The sequence below is a fragment of the Alexandromys fortis genome, unplaced genomic scaffold (assembly GCF_014885135.2).
Source record: "Alexandromys fortis isolate MF-2015 unplaced genomic scaffold, M_Fortis_MF-2015_v1.1 scaffold_130, whole genome shotgun sequence".
In the NCBI taxonomy this organism is placed as follows: Eukaryota; Metazoa; Chordata; class Mammalia; order Rodentia; family Cricetidae; genus Alexandromys; species Alexandromys fortis.
Genome location: NW_026068016.1, coordinates 681,185 through 693,274, shown reverse-complemented (window position 1 = coordinate 693,274; position 12,090 = coordinate 681,185). Strand labels below are relative to the sequence as shown.

General features: G+C 47.1%; 1 long non-coding RNA gene across 4 annotated transcripts; it reads left to right on the top strand.

Moving 5' to 3' along the window:
- The first annotated feature begins 227 nt into the window (after positions 1 to 227).
- Positions 228 to 8,298, top strand: LOC126513852 (uncharacterized). 4 transcript variants are annotated; one of them, XR_007595452.1, is made up of 5 exons: positions 238 to 344; positions 792 to 968; positions 5,482 to 5,576; positions 7,077 to 7,295; positions 7,601 to 8,298. It is a non-coding gene; the product is annotated as an uncharacterized lncRNA (long non-coding RNA). The 4 variants fall into 4 exon arrangements; XR_007595450.1 differs by having other exon boundaries at positions 792 to 958; positions 7,077 to 8,298; XR_007595449.1 differs by having other exon boundaries at positions 7,077 to 8,298.
- Positions 8,299 to 12,090: the final 3,792 nt, after the last annotated feature.

The following is a 12,090-nucleotide window of genomic DNA, read 5'->3' as shown; positions in this document are numbered from 1 at the left end:
TTTAAATATCAATTAAAATGGCTCTTGAGCAACTCATGATCCACTCACGAGCTCTGTCTGTGGAGTGAGGAACAAAACTGATTCGATATCGCTAAAAACAGTGGTACGCAGAGTGTGTAGGCAGTGCCTGGCCTGAAATTTCTTTGAGAAATTTGACTCTGAAGGACAGCTGCCAGGGAAATGGGAAGGGGCGGGGCGTCCTGACCTTTCCTCCACCCAGCACAACGAGAGGGAAGAGCTGGGCGTTTTAAGTGCCGCGAGGCACCTCTAGGTTACGGGGAGAATCTGAGGAACAGTCCAGAATCCATGAATAGAAACTAAGAGGGAACGGGACTCAGCGACAGGTGCGTGCGCCTTTGATGACGATGTGGACTCCTCTTTGCTGCATCCCTGCCAAGGGGCTTGAAAGAGAGGTGGTGGAGAAGCAAGGGCTTGCTCCCTGAAGGCTTCAGTTTCAGCGAGGCACACGGGTCATGTGAGGGGGAACAATAAAGCTGGGTTGGCAGGGTCCGAGGTAGATTATTGAAGGGCAATGTGAGGGATTGCAGAACAGTATATAGAGAGACAGGGGCAGTATCTGTGTCCACAGATAGGCTTGTTTACAGCACAACCATCAGAAGCACCACGCTATCGAATATTCATGTGGAGAAACCCATCAGTATTTATTTGTGATGTGCATGTTCCTGCTTCTAATGGCCTTCCAAGAGAGTTTAAGTTTCTTGGAAGCATAGCAAGGCAAGGCATAGAGCGGGTTTCTTTACTTACTCTCTTCCCATCTTTTATTCATGCAGGAAATATTTATTGAGCACTAGCCATGTGCCAGGCACTCGACTGGGGTGTGGCTATGAACAAGGCAAGAATGGTGCCTGTGAGATGTGGGGCCAGGAGATTCCTCCCCTGAAAGAGCGCAAGCTCTGCATTCAGAGGGAACCCGAGTGGCGCGGAGATGAGCGAGCAAGTATGCAAATGTACATGATACTTGCATCTTTTGTTGTGTGTGCCTTCTAAGGCAGCAGAAGCAGACGGGGAAGTAAAAGGCGATCAGAAAGGAAGTGTGTGCTGTCAGGAGAGCCTTTCTGAGCTGAGACACACAGAGCCACAAAGGATCCAGGGAAGCCCGCAGGCAGGGGGAATGGTGTGTGGCAAGACAGAAAAACAAGAAAGCTGTGGGAGAGGACACAGAGAACAAGAGGTCAGGAGGTCAGTTCAGGCCTGGTCACGTGGGTCCTTTTCAGCTCTGGCTTTCATTTGAAGCCTGATAGAGTTATTGGAGTGAGGGCACAGGACGCCACTCAGTACACAGTCCCAGTGAGAGGACCGTAGTTTAGACCCTAGGGGGATGGTGGAGATGGGAAGAGGAGGATCAATCGGGGTCTCCTCCAGAGGCAGACTGGAGGAGTTTGGTGTCAAATTAGTCACTGGAGAAAGGGCAGTAAACGGAAGTAGAAGAGTAGGCATGGCTCCTCCTTTCTAAGTTGCACAAGTGAGTGCAGGACACCGTTTGAAGATATGAATGATGCAGACATCAGAGAGAAAGTCGGGAGTCTCGCACCAACCGTAGTGCTCTGCAATGTTTCACATGGTCCCACGATTCCGGAGCCCCAAGACCAGGTCTAGGCAAGAGACTTGGGGCTCATCAGCATGGGCATCTCAAAACTAGAGAAGTCAGAGAGAGAATTTGTGAAAAAAGAAGAAAATGACGAAAAAGGGTCCCGTGCCATAGCAGGCTGAGCTACAGTTGGCCACAGGAGAGCCTGCGAGGAGGTGTATGGAGAACCTCCTCGCTGAGCTACAGTCGGGATATGGAGAACCATAGCAGTCTGAGCTGCAGTCGGGATATGGAGAGCCATAGCAGGCTGAGCTGCAGTCGGCCACAGGAGAGCCTGCAAGGAGAGCAGCAAAATGAGAACATGGCACTGTCCACGTTCCCAGAGGAATGAGTTCCAGAAGAGAGAAAAGACAAATGTCTAAGAACGGCTGAAGAAGGCTGAGGAAAACCATTTGCCTACTGACATGGAGGTCATTGGGATGTGGATGGTCAAAACAGTTGTCAGAGGCAAAATAGTTCTCTTATAACCCCTTGTAGCTCTTAGCCGAGACACAAATAATGAAGATGATCAGGAAGCAAAAAGCAGGATTATTAACAGACTCCATGAGCATCACACAGGAGAAGCCTTGTATAAAACAACTCAAAGCAGATGTCCAGCGCTCTGGCTAATACAGCATTGTCAAGCAAAAAGAAGTTAGAGCCAGGTGGTAGCACAGACTTGTAATCCCAGCCTGTAGGCACTGGGGGGAGGTTAGGGAGAGATCATGTCATTCAAAAGACAGAGGTGGGAAGATGTGAGTTAGAGACCAGTCTGGGGCTATATGGCCAGACCTTTTCTAAAAAAACAAACTAAACAAACAACAAAAACGATAATGGCTGAAGGTATGTGTTGTGTGATAGTTTGTGTTCTGACAAATAAAGCTTGCCTGGAGATCAGAGGGCCGAGCTAGCCACTAGTTAACCATAGAAGCTGCGCAGTGGTCGTGGTACATGCCTTTCTTCCTTTTTTTTTTTTTTTTTTTTTTTTTGGTTTTTCGAGACAGGGTTTCTCTGTGGCTTTGAGCCTGTCCTGGAACTAGCTCTTATAGACCAGGCTGGTCTCGAACTCACAGAGATCCGCATGCCTCTGCCTCCCAAGTGCTGGGATTAAAGGCGTGCGCCACCACCGGGTGGCTGTACATGCCCTTCTGACTGAGGGATGATGTAATGGTCTGTCCTGTCCCTTTAAGAGACAAGCCCCGCTCACTCCCTTCACCCTCCACCACTGAGGCAGGCAGATCTTCCTTCCTGCCTGCACCCTGGAGCCTTTTCTTCCCTTCTCTCTCCCAAAGCAGTAGCTGCTACCATGGCTCCTCTCCTCTCCCCCCTCCCCTTCCTATCCCCCCCCTCTCTCTCTGCCTCTCTCTCTGCTCTTCTCCCTCCTCCCCTTCCCCTTTCCTTTCCATAACCCCCTAAATAACTATCCAACCTCACTCTGCATGGCGTGCCTATCCATCTGTCTCTCACCCACCGTGGATGCAGCTCCCCATGGGACTTGCTACTCTGCTGAGGTCTCTCACCGGCCACGTGGCTCCTTGCCTGGGACCCAATGGCCCTCATGGCCCACAGGCCACTTGGGGGCTCCTAGCCTGGGACCAGGCTGCCTTCGTGGCTGGCCGTGGTCTCGTGCCTGGTGCCCACTGCCGTCACTCAGGGACCCGCAGCATTTCTGCCACTGCACCCCTCGGGGAAACAGTGCCATTTTACTTAAACCATAACATTGGTGCTTGTGACTCGGCTAGGCTCTCCACATTCCCTCAGGAATGTGGAACCCTGGGCTGGGGAACCAGGTTTCTTTACAACAGCTCTGCATTCTATCTGCCTGAGCACCGACCTCTACACACACCAGCAGCTTCGGTGGTGAGTTCTCCCCTTCCAGCCTCCAGCCACAGCCTTCTCTGCTGTGGATCAGCCCTTTGATGACATTCATCCCTGTCACCTCTGGTTGCTTCCATAGCTAAAACTGTGAGCAGACGACCCAGGCTTGGTCCTCCTGCGCTAGCACTGCACACGCTGTGAGGTGCATTCGATTTGGGGGCCCAGGGTCCCTTGGATTTTTCTTTCTCCTTTCTTTTCCTTTCTTTTGGACCACCCGTAAGTGGTCCCTGCTGTGAGAGACCATTCCGAGCAGCCTCTAGCCCCTCTGGCTTCTGAGTTGCCTGGATCGGAGTCAGTCAGACTTCAACACCCCACTGTAGAGAGAGGACGGTCTTCTATAGGCCCTGTGGTGTTTCTCATGGGTTTTCACGTTTTCAGCCATGGTATAAACCCTCAAACTATGCTCCGCTGGTGTCGCGCCAGCTCTACTTTTCCTCAAACTGTCCCTGCTGCCTATAAGATTGGTCGGATCCACGAGGCAGCTGTTTTCAATTCCAGACTTAGCTCCCTGCTGCGGCTTGTGGCACGGTGGCTCGGCAACAGGGCAGATCACGCCTTTAGGTCTCCCTTCCATACAACACGTGATGGCTGCCATTTTGACTGAGGTCAGGTAACCTTACCACCATCTTAACTGAGGTCAGATAACTTCACCACCATCTTAAATGAGAGCCAAATCAGATGACCAAGTTCCACCATCTTTACTGATGTATTCCCTGCCTGGTTCCCCAGTGTTGACTCTGTTACCTGTGTGCTTTGTGCAGTGGCATGCCTTTGGTAGGGCCCACCAAGAGCGTTCTCTTCACCTAGTTGCTGTTCACTCTGTGTGTGTGGGCACACGTGTAACTTAGATGCACCTATGGTTACTGTTAAATGTTATAATTGTCTGTTTATTGTATCTCATTCCAGACTACAAAGCAATTAAGTTTCATGTCTTAAATTGGTATGTACTTTTAAGTCTCCTACAAAAATACAGTATATTTAACCCAACCCTGATTTAAAATATATTACTATTGTCTGTTCTGCCATTAACCTTCTATTACAAGCAGTTTTTTCTTTCTGTCTTTTTACAAGTGTAAATCTTACCTGTTAAGTTGAGAGCCAGTACAGTCAAGCTCAGACCCAGCTCTCCAGGCAGATTCTATATTGTAGTTATATCTGATAAACAGCCCTCAACTGCTCAGAGATCTGGGGAATATGGCATTAAATATTTAATTGTTAAAAGAATTTTCATAACAAAAAGAGACAGGTTGGCTCCTAGCAGCAGCACTCTATTTCCTCCAAAGAAGGCAGAAGACAATTGGGCACAGAACAATGTCCCTCTGCAATTTACTTCTACTGCCAAACGCTGACCACTGGACAAAACTGCCTTTGTCTAAACTGAAGATCACCAAAGAGTGAATAGAATCACTGGAATCGACAGCCTAGCGGCTCAGGTCAATGTAGGTTTGTTTTCCTATAGACTTCTTAGCCCACAGGATCTTCTGGAGTCTGACAGGCCCTGTGCTAAACAGCAAAAGGCAAATACGACCTTCAGCAACCATGGAGGACCCTGAGGAGTAGCTCTAGGTGCCAACCAAGTAAGTTCTCTGTCGTTTTTTAATCATTAACTCCTCAAGTGAAATTTTGTCCTTCTCAAAGATCTCTGGTGCAGTTTGACAGCTGAGAGGTTTTATCAGTTTAAAAGGACAGCCTCACCAAACAAATTTTAGTAAAATAACAAATACAAGTTATTAAGGTGTGTACCTGCAAGTTATAAAGGTGTGAGGACAAATACAAGTTAATCAAATTTCTCTCTCATTCTGCCTTCCATAGTCTTAAAAATACTTTTCATTGTGCAAAAGATATCTGTCACAGTCATTGTGATATAAACTTATGTCTTTACAAATCCAAAAAAATTCTTGTAAGTTCCAGGGAGCTGAATTGAAGGATCCACCTTAAACCCTCTCAATTCCCTGGTCCTAAATTTTTTTTCCTAAACTTAACTTTGTCCTCTGTTCTGCCAATACCTTAAACAGATGTAAGAGACACCAGACAGTTCCATACCACAAGCACCAGATAGGAGCAAAGAGACCAGCTACGCCAGGATGTAACCAGCACCCAGCGTTCTCAGGTACCCCCCTCCAAGAAAATGCCCACAAATAAGCAGGAAGCAGTCTTGAGAATCTGTCACCCCAATTCCTTTAACCTGTTGTGCCTAACCTCCCACCTTTTTATTATAAAAAGAGATGGGGAGGTAATGGTCTTCCTGTTTCTTTAAGAGGCAAGCCCCACCCACTCCCTCCCCCCTCCACTGCAGAGGCAGGCAGATCTTCCTTCCTGCCTGCAGCCTGAGCCTCTTCCTTTCCATCTCTCTTCCCAAAGAGGTAGCTGTTCCTCTCCTCCCCCTTCTCTCTCTCTCTCTCTCTCTCTCTCTCTCTCTCTCTCTCTCTCTTTCTCTTTCCTCATCCCCCTTCTCCCTCCTCCCCCTTCCCTTTCATAACCCACTAAATAAATATCCAACCTCATTCTGCATAGTGTGCCTATCCCTCTTGGTCTCTCACCCGCCAAGCAGTTCCCTGCCTGGGACTGGCTGCCTTCGTGGCCCGCCGTGGTCTCGAGATCCACTGCCCACTGCCGCCACTCAGGGACCTGCAGCATTTCTGATGCTGCTTCCCTCGGGGAACCACAGCATTTTACTTAAACTATAACAGATGAGAGGGGAAGGAAGCATCTTCTGGCTTCTTCTCTGGTTCTCTGACCTTCCAGGCTTTTACCGTGATCTCTGACTCCTGGTTTTTATTAAGATTATTTAAACTAATGTTTCAGGGATGGTTCAGCAGTTAAGAGCTCTGGCTGGTCTTCTGGAGAACCCACATTTGAATTCTAGCGCCTTTGAAGTGTCTCATAACTACCTATATCTCTAGTCATAGGGGACCCGATGCTCTATTCTGGCTTTCATGAGCACCAGTCACACACATGGTACACATACATGTAGCCAAAGCACTAACACACATAAAAGAAAGTAAACAACAATAAATTACAGAGCTGGGAGTAAATCTCAGTGGCAGAACACTTGCTGCTATTTACAACACTGGAGATCAGTCCCCAGCACTGCCAAACGGAAAAAGAAATAATGTCTGGCAGTGGTGGTGTATAGACTTCCAAGTGTCAGAAATGGTGGAAAGAAGGTGAATGTGTTAGGGAAAATCCTTAAGAGGAGCCGCTTCGCTGACACAAAATAACTCCAATTAGACCAGATTAGACCAAATCAAGATGCCCACGTTTAATGAATGCAGCGCTCCCAGGTGGCACGGAAGCATGGTGGGGCAGGGAGACAGGGAGGAGGGAGTCCACACACAAACCCTGAGACCATGTGTTCCTTTTTCCAGCACAAGCCTAAATAGCCTGCAGGAGTGGTCCTGACCCTCCCTGGGAAGGGGTCAGTGTTTTGTGGGCTTTCCCAGAGGTGGAGTCAGCCCAAGCCAACTCCCAGGGGGAGGGGTCTTGAGATTGAGCTTTTTGCTCCTTTGGCGCTCCATTGGCACCCCAAGGATGACTGCCAGGGGCTGGGGTGACGCTTCCAACCCAGACAGAATGAATAAAACATGTTTGCACATTCTTCTGTTTCCAGTGCAGGGTTGTCACCTGGAAAGGAGAATTTCTATTCTGCCTCAGGAGAACAGAGAACAGATTGAGCCTTTCTTCTGCTTGCTGCTTCTCCATCTCCTTTTGTTCAAGAGCAAACTTCAGATCAAAGATGATACATTTTGGTTTCTTCTGAGCCAATTTGGGACTGAAAGTAAAAAGTAACCTAGAATTGAAGTGGAGGGCCCTTGACATGGCCCAGCAGGTAAAGGCACTCTTTGCCGAACCTGGCAACCCCAGTTCCATCCCTGGGTCTCACACAGGGGAACGAGAGAACCAACTTCCAATTGTCCTCCTCGACTAAAGTACAGAGGACATGTGCACACACAAACACAGGGGCAGGCGGGATAAAATGTAATATAAATATTTTTGAAAGAATTAAGAAAGTAGAGACATAGCATTCAAGCGTGATGCTCAGATGGTTTCATGCTTAAGGGACCGTTATCTGTGAATGGTACTAGAAACACGCATCTGATAAGACGTACTTTTCTCTCTGCTTCTGGGGTACAGATAATGGAGCCTGCTGCTTAGCAATGGGGAGGCTCTGAAGCAGAAAACGCCAGTCGTGTGGTGGCGGGGAGTCTTGAAAAGGATCATGTCTCAGCAGAAGCTCATTGGTTCCCAATCATTATTATGATGAAATCCATGTAACATGAAAACCTCCATCTTATCTGCCTTTTTATCACACTTATTTATGGGGGGTGTGCACACATACTGTGGCGAGCACATGGAGGCCAGGGAACAACTTGTGGTAATCAGGTCCATCATGTGGATTCTGTACATGGAACTCAGGTCATCAGACTGAGTCATCTCACCAATTCCTGACTTGAAAAAAAAATATTGAGAAATAGACACACTATGTAGCCCTGGCTGGCCTTAAACTCATAGAGATCTGCCTTTCTCTGCCTCCCAAGTGCTGGGGTTCAAGTCTAGTGCCACTATACCCCAGCTCTGGCTAAATTTGTTGGGTTGTTTTTTATTTTAATTTTTTGGGTATGGGTGTTTTTTCGGCGTGTATGTCTGTGCACCACGTGCATACCTGATACCCACAGAGGCCAGAAGAAAGCATCGGATCCCCTAGAAGTGTGTTACAGTTAGTATAAACCTTAATGTAAGATTCGTTCAAAGGAGAAAAGCGTCAAAGTGACACCTCCCGGGCACCAGATGGCGCTGTTCAGCTGCTGGGTCATTCTCTGTCACCTGAGAGCACCTCCTTTTGACCTAGCAGATTAAAAACAAAACAAAATACTTTTGTCCTTGTAAATTGGCCTCAGGGCAATTGGAATCGGAGGTGACTTTCTGGCTTGGCTCTCAGTGGCCCTGAAAATCCTGCCTCAGAATTAACAAAGGGTGTATGTGTTTGCTGTGATACAAAGGACAAGGCTAGAGAACATTTTCTCAGAATGGAAGGTTGGCCCTGCCACTCCAAATAAGAGAAACCGACTAGACAATGAATAACACTGGAAATCAGGGAGGAGCCTCGCACAGCAATTAACAAGCTCGCGGACTGAGGTGGAGTTGCTGTGGTGGGAAGGCTGATCCCTAAGCTCCTAATCATTCACAACTAGAGCCCTCCTCACTGTCCCCAGGCCAGCTTCCGTTCGCCAGGCACATTTGCATGCGTGAGGTCACTGCTGGCTTTCTTTTAGGAGCCTCTGTCCTAGTTGTACTGAAATAATCTTTCAATCACATCCTTCCCCTCTTAGGTCCCCGCCCAGCTCTGACCTCCTGGAGGGAGTCCATCAGAGCCACACAATAACCCGAGCAGCCCCACCCTCCATTGGCCAGTGGCCACAGTATCTGTTCCAATACGTTCAGACTCTGGTTTGCTCTGTCCGGCAGCGCTTTTCCACCGGTATAAATTGTTCGGGGCCCTCAGGCCACCCTGTCTTATTGGTAAGGGTTTGTGTTAACCTCTGGCTTGCCAGGACCCCCCACCCCCACCCCATACCTCCCTTGACTCACACCCAGGCTTCATTTGTTTAGAAAAGAATCTATTTCCCACTCTCCCCACAAATCCCCATTTATTTCTTGCTCAACTTTTCCAAACAAATCTCCCTTTGATATCTGTGAGTTCAAGGCCAGCCCTGGTCTACAAAGCGAGTTTCAGGCCAGCCTGTTACACTAAAAAACCCTGTCGCAAAAAAACAACAAAAACTTTTCCTTCATCTCTAGAGTTGTCTAGTACAGTGTACCACTTCTTCCAAGCCTTGTAGCATCAGTTGATTCTGCTGATGACCTTGTCTTTCTTGAAATGGATGCTTTCTGCTTCTGTGTCGTCCCCCCCCCCCACACCTGGCATTAGACTGACCTCATTTCCCCCCACCCTTCGGGTCCTTTCTTCTCTGTCCTCAGTCACCTTGGATGACCCTTGAACTCAAACTGTTCTCACGGAGCAGTGTCACGTGGGAAGGTTCACCTCTGCCTTAATGACTTCCTTGTGTCTGCTGATCCTCTCTCAAGACTGCCAGGCATAGTTTTCTGATTGCCCTGTAGATTTTCCCACTGGATATAAAACTTTCACCCCCAAGTTCAACATCTCATAGATATATATGATTTTATGTGTGTGCGTTGCTCGCGTGTATAAACACGCATCAAACATGTGCCTTGTGCCCGCGGAGGTCCAAAGTATTGAGAATCGAGCCCAAGTCCTCTTCAAGAACAGCTCTTACTTGCTGAGTCATTGCTTGAGCACCCTCCCCCACACCCTTTTTAACAAAATCTTTTCAGGTTTCCCCAGCACCCTGAAGTCTTCCCTCAGCATCTCTTTCCCCGTCCAGGGACTCCATCGCTCTTCCCACCATCTGTATGTAGACCTAAAGCCACCTGCTATGCTAGCTGTGTGGTTCAGGATGAGTTGTGTAACCGGGTAACCTATCTGGTCTTATAACCTTAATAGTTATAAACTCTGTGTGTGTGTGTGTGTGTGTGTGTGTGTGTGTGTGTGTGTGTGTGTGTAAGAGAGAAAGAGAGCAAGAGAGAAGCACAGTCTCACACAGTGGGTATGGGAACAGTCTTCTCATCCTAGCTACTAGGAAGATCATGAGCTCCAGTCCTACCAGGGCTACAGAGCAAGTTCAAGACCAGCCTGAGCAATTTAGTGGGATTCTGACTCTAAGTTACAAAACAAGGGCCACAACCAAATGAGAATTGGGGATGTAACTCAGTGGTAAAGTGCTTGTCTAGTATGTTCAAAGCCCTGAGTTCAATCCTCAGTATAAGGAAAAACAATCGGGTTATTGGGAGGAACATTTCAAGTGGCGTAACACAGCGCCTTAGGTCATTGGAAATGCTTCAACTACTGGGACCAGGCCTTAGCACGAATTCTTCTTAAATCCTCTGCATTCACCATTCACCTATCATGCCACTTAGCAGCCAAAGTCAAAGATACATTTTCAGTTTTGTTTTGTTGCCCCTTCCCACACCTAAGCTATGAACAGATGTAATCAGCTTCGGATTCTAGCACCTACCTTTTTCCATCCCTCACGCATGCTCTTACTAGGTCGATTTTATTTCGGCATTGCTTTCATGATTGTGAGATATGCACTGACCTTCAAATAGCTCTGGGTCTCCACCTAAGAGCTTAGTTTTCTGTCCTCCATGGTCAGATGGCTTTACTCCACTAATTCTCCCCCAGAATTCGCCAGGCTTCTCTTCCAGCCGCCTCTTGGTTCACTGCTCTCTCTGCTATACTGGGGCCCACTCCTCCCCAGGACAGACCTAGCTCTGTGTAGTGGGGGCTTCAGGTCTCCAAAAGATCTCCTGTTGCAGACTGGCCTTCATTCCAGGTCTCGCTGTCACTGCCCTCAGACTGTGCCCGGGCCTCACAATTTAGCCTTTCAGGTTTTTTTTTTTTTCCTCCTTCCTCATTTTGAAAAACAATAGCTTTAGTAAGAGATAACTCAAGTTCTAAATTTTACTCTTTTGAAGAGTACAATTCAGTAGGACATAGCACAATCACAAAAGTGTGCAGACCTCACAATTAACTTTCAGACATTAAATATGAACTGCAGTCAGGGGTGGTGACACACATCTTTAGTTCCAGCCCTCAGGAGGCAAAGGATTATGGAGAGTTCGAGGCCAGCTTGGTTTAGATAGTGAGTTCCAGTACAGCCAGGTCTACAAAGAAAGAGCCTGTCTAAAGAAAAAAAAAAAAAGTTGGGCTGGAGAGATGGCTCAGTGGTTAAGAGCATTGCCTGCTCTTCCAAAGGTCCAGAGTTCAATTCCCAGCAACCACATGGTGGCTCACAACCAACTGTAATGATGTATGGTGCCCTCTTCTGGCCTGCAGGCATACACACAGAAAAAATATTGTATACATAATAAATAAATATTTTTTTAAAAAAAGGAAATTAAAAAAAAAAAAAAGAAGTCTCCCTCTGTGCTCTGCCCCTGTTCTGGATACTTCATGCAAATGGAATCATGGAATCATCTTATGTGGGTATCTGGCTTCATTCACTTGGCATGATTTCAACTTAGCATGCATCAGTGGTGTGTGTGTGTGTGTGTGTGTGTGTGTATGTGTGTGTGTGTATAAAGGTATGTGTGTGTGCATGTAACGGCCAGGACCATGAGTTACTTTTATGTCACTGAGACCAAAGAGCCTGGCAGAAACAACTCAGGTAGGAAGGATTCATTTTCAAAATCTTTTATTGTTATTATTTTTTTAATTTTATGTGAATGGGTATTTGTAGGTGGAGTTTTTCTGTCATGGGAACCACTTTCATATTACCACACAAAAGCTTAGTATTTTATAAAAGCTTGGCCAATAGCTCAGGCTTATTACTAACTGGCTCCTACGTTGTAAATTTACACTCTGCCACGTGGCAGTACCTTTATTATCATGGCACATTTATCTTGTTTCTCTGATTCCATCCTTCTTTCTCCTCCATTTGATCACTCCGCCTATACTTTTGCCTGACCATCGGCCAATCAACTTTTTTTTTATTTTATTTTATTTTTTTAATTTTTTAATTTTTTTATTAATAAAGGGGAACAAA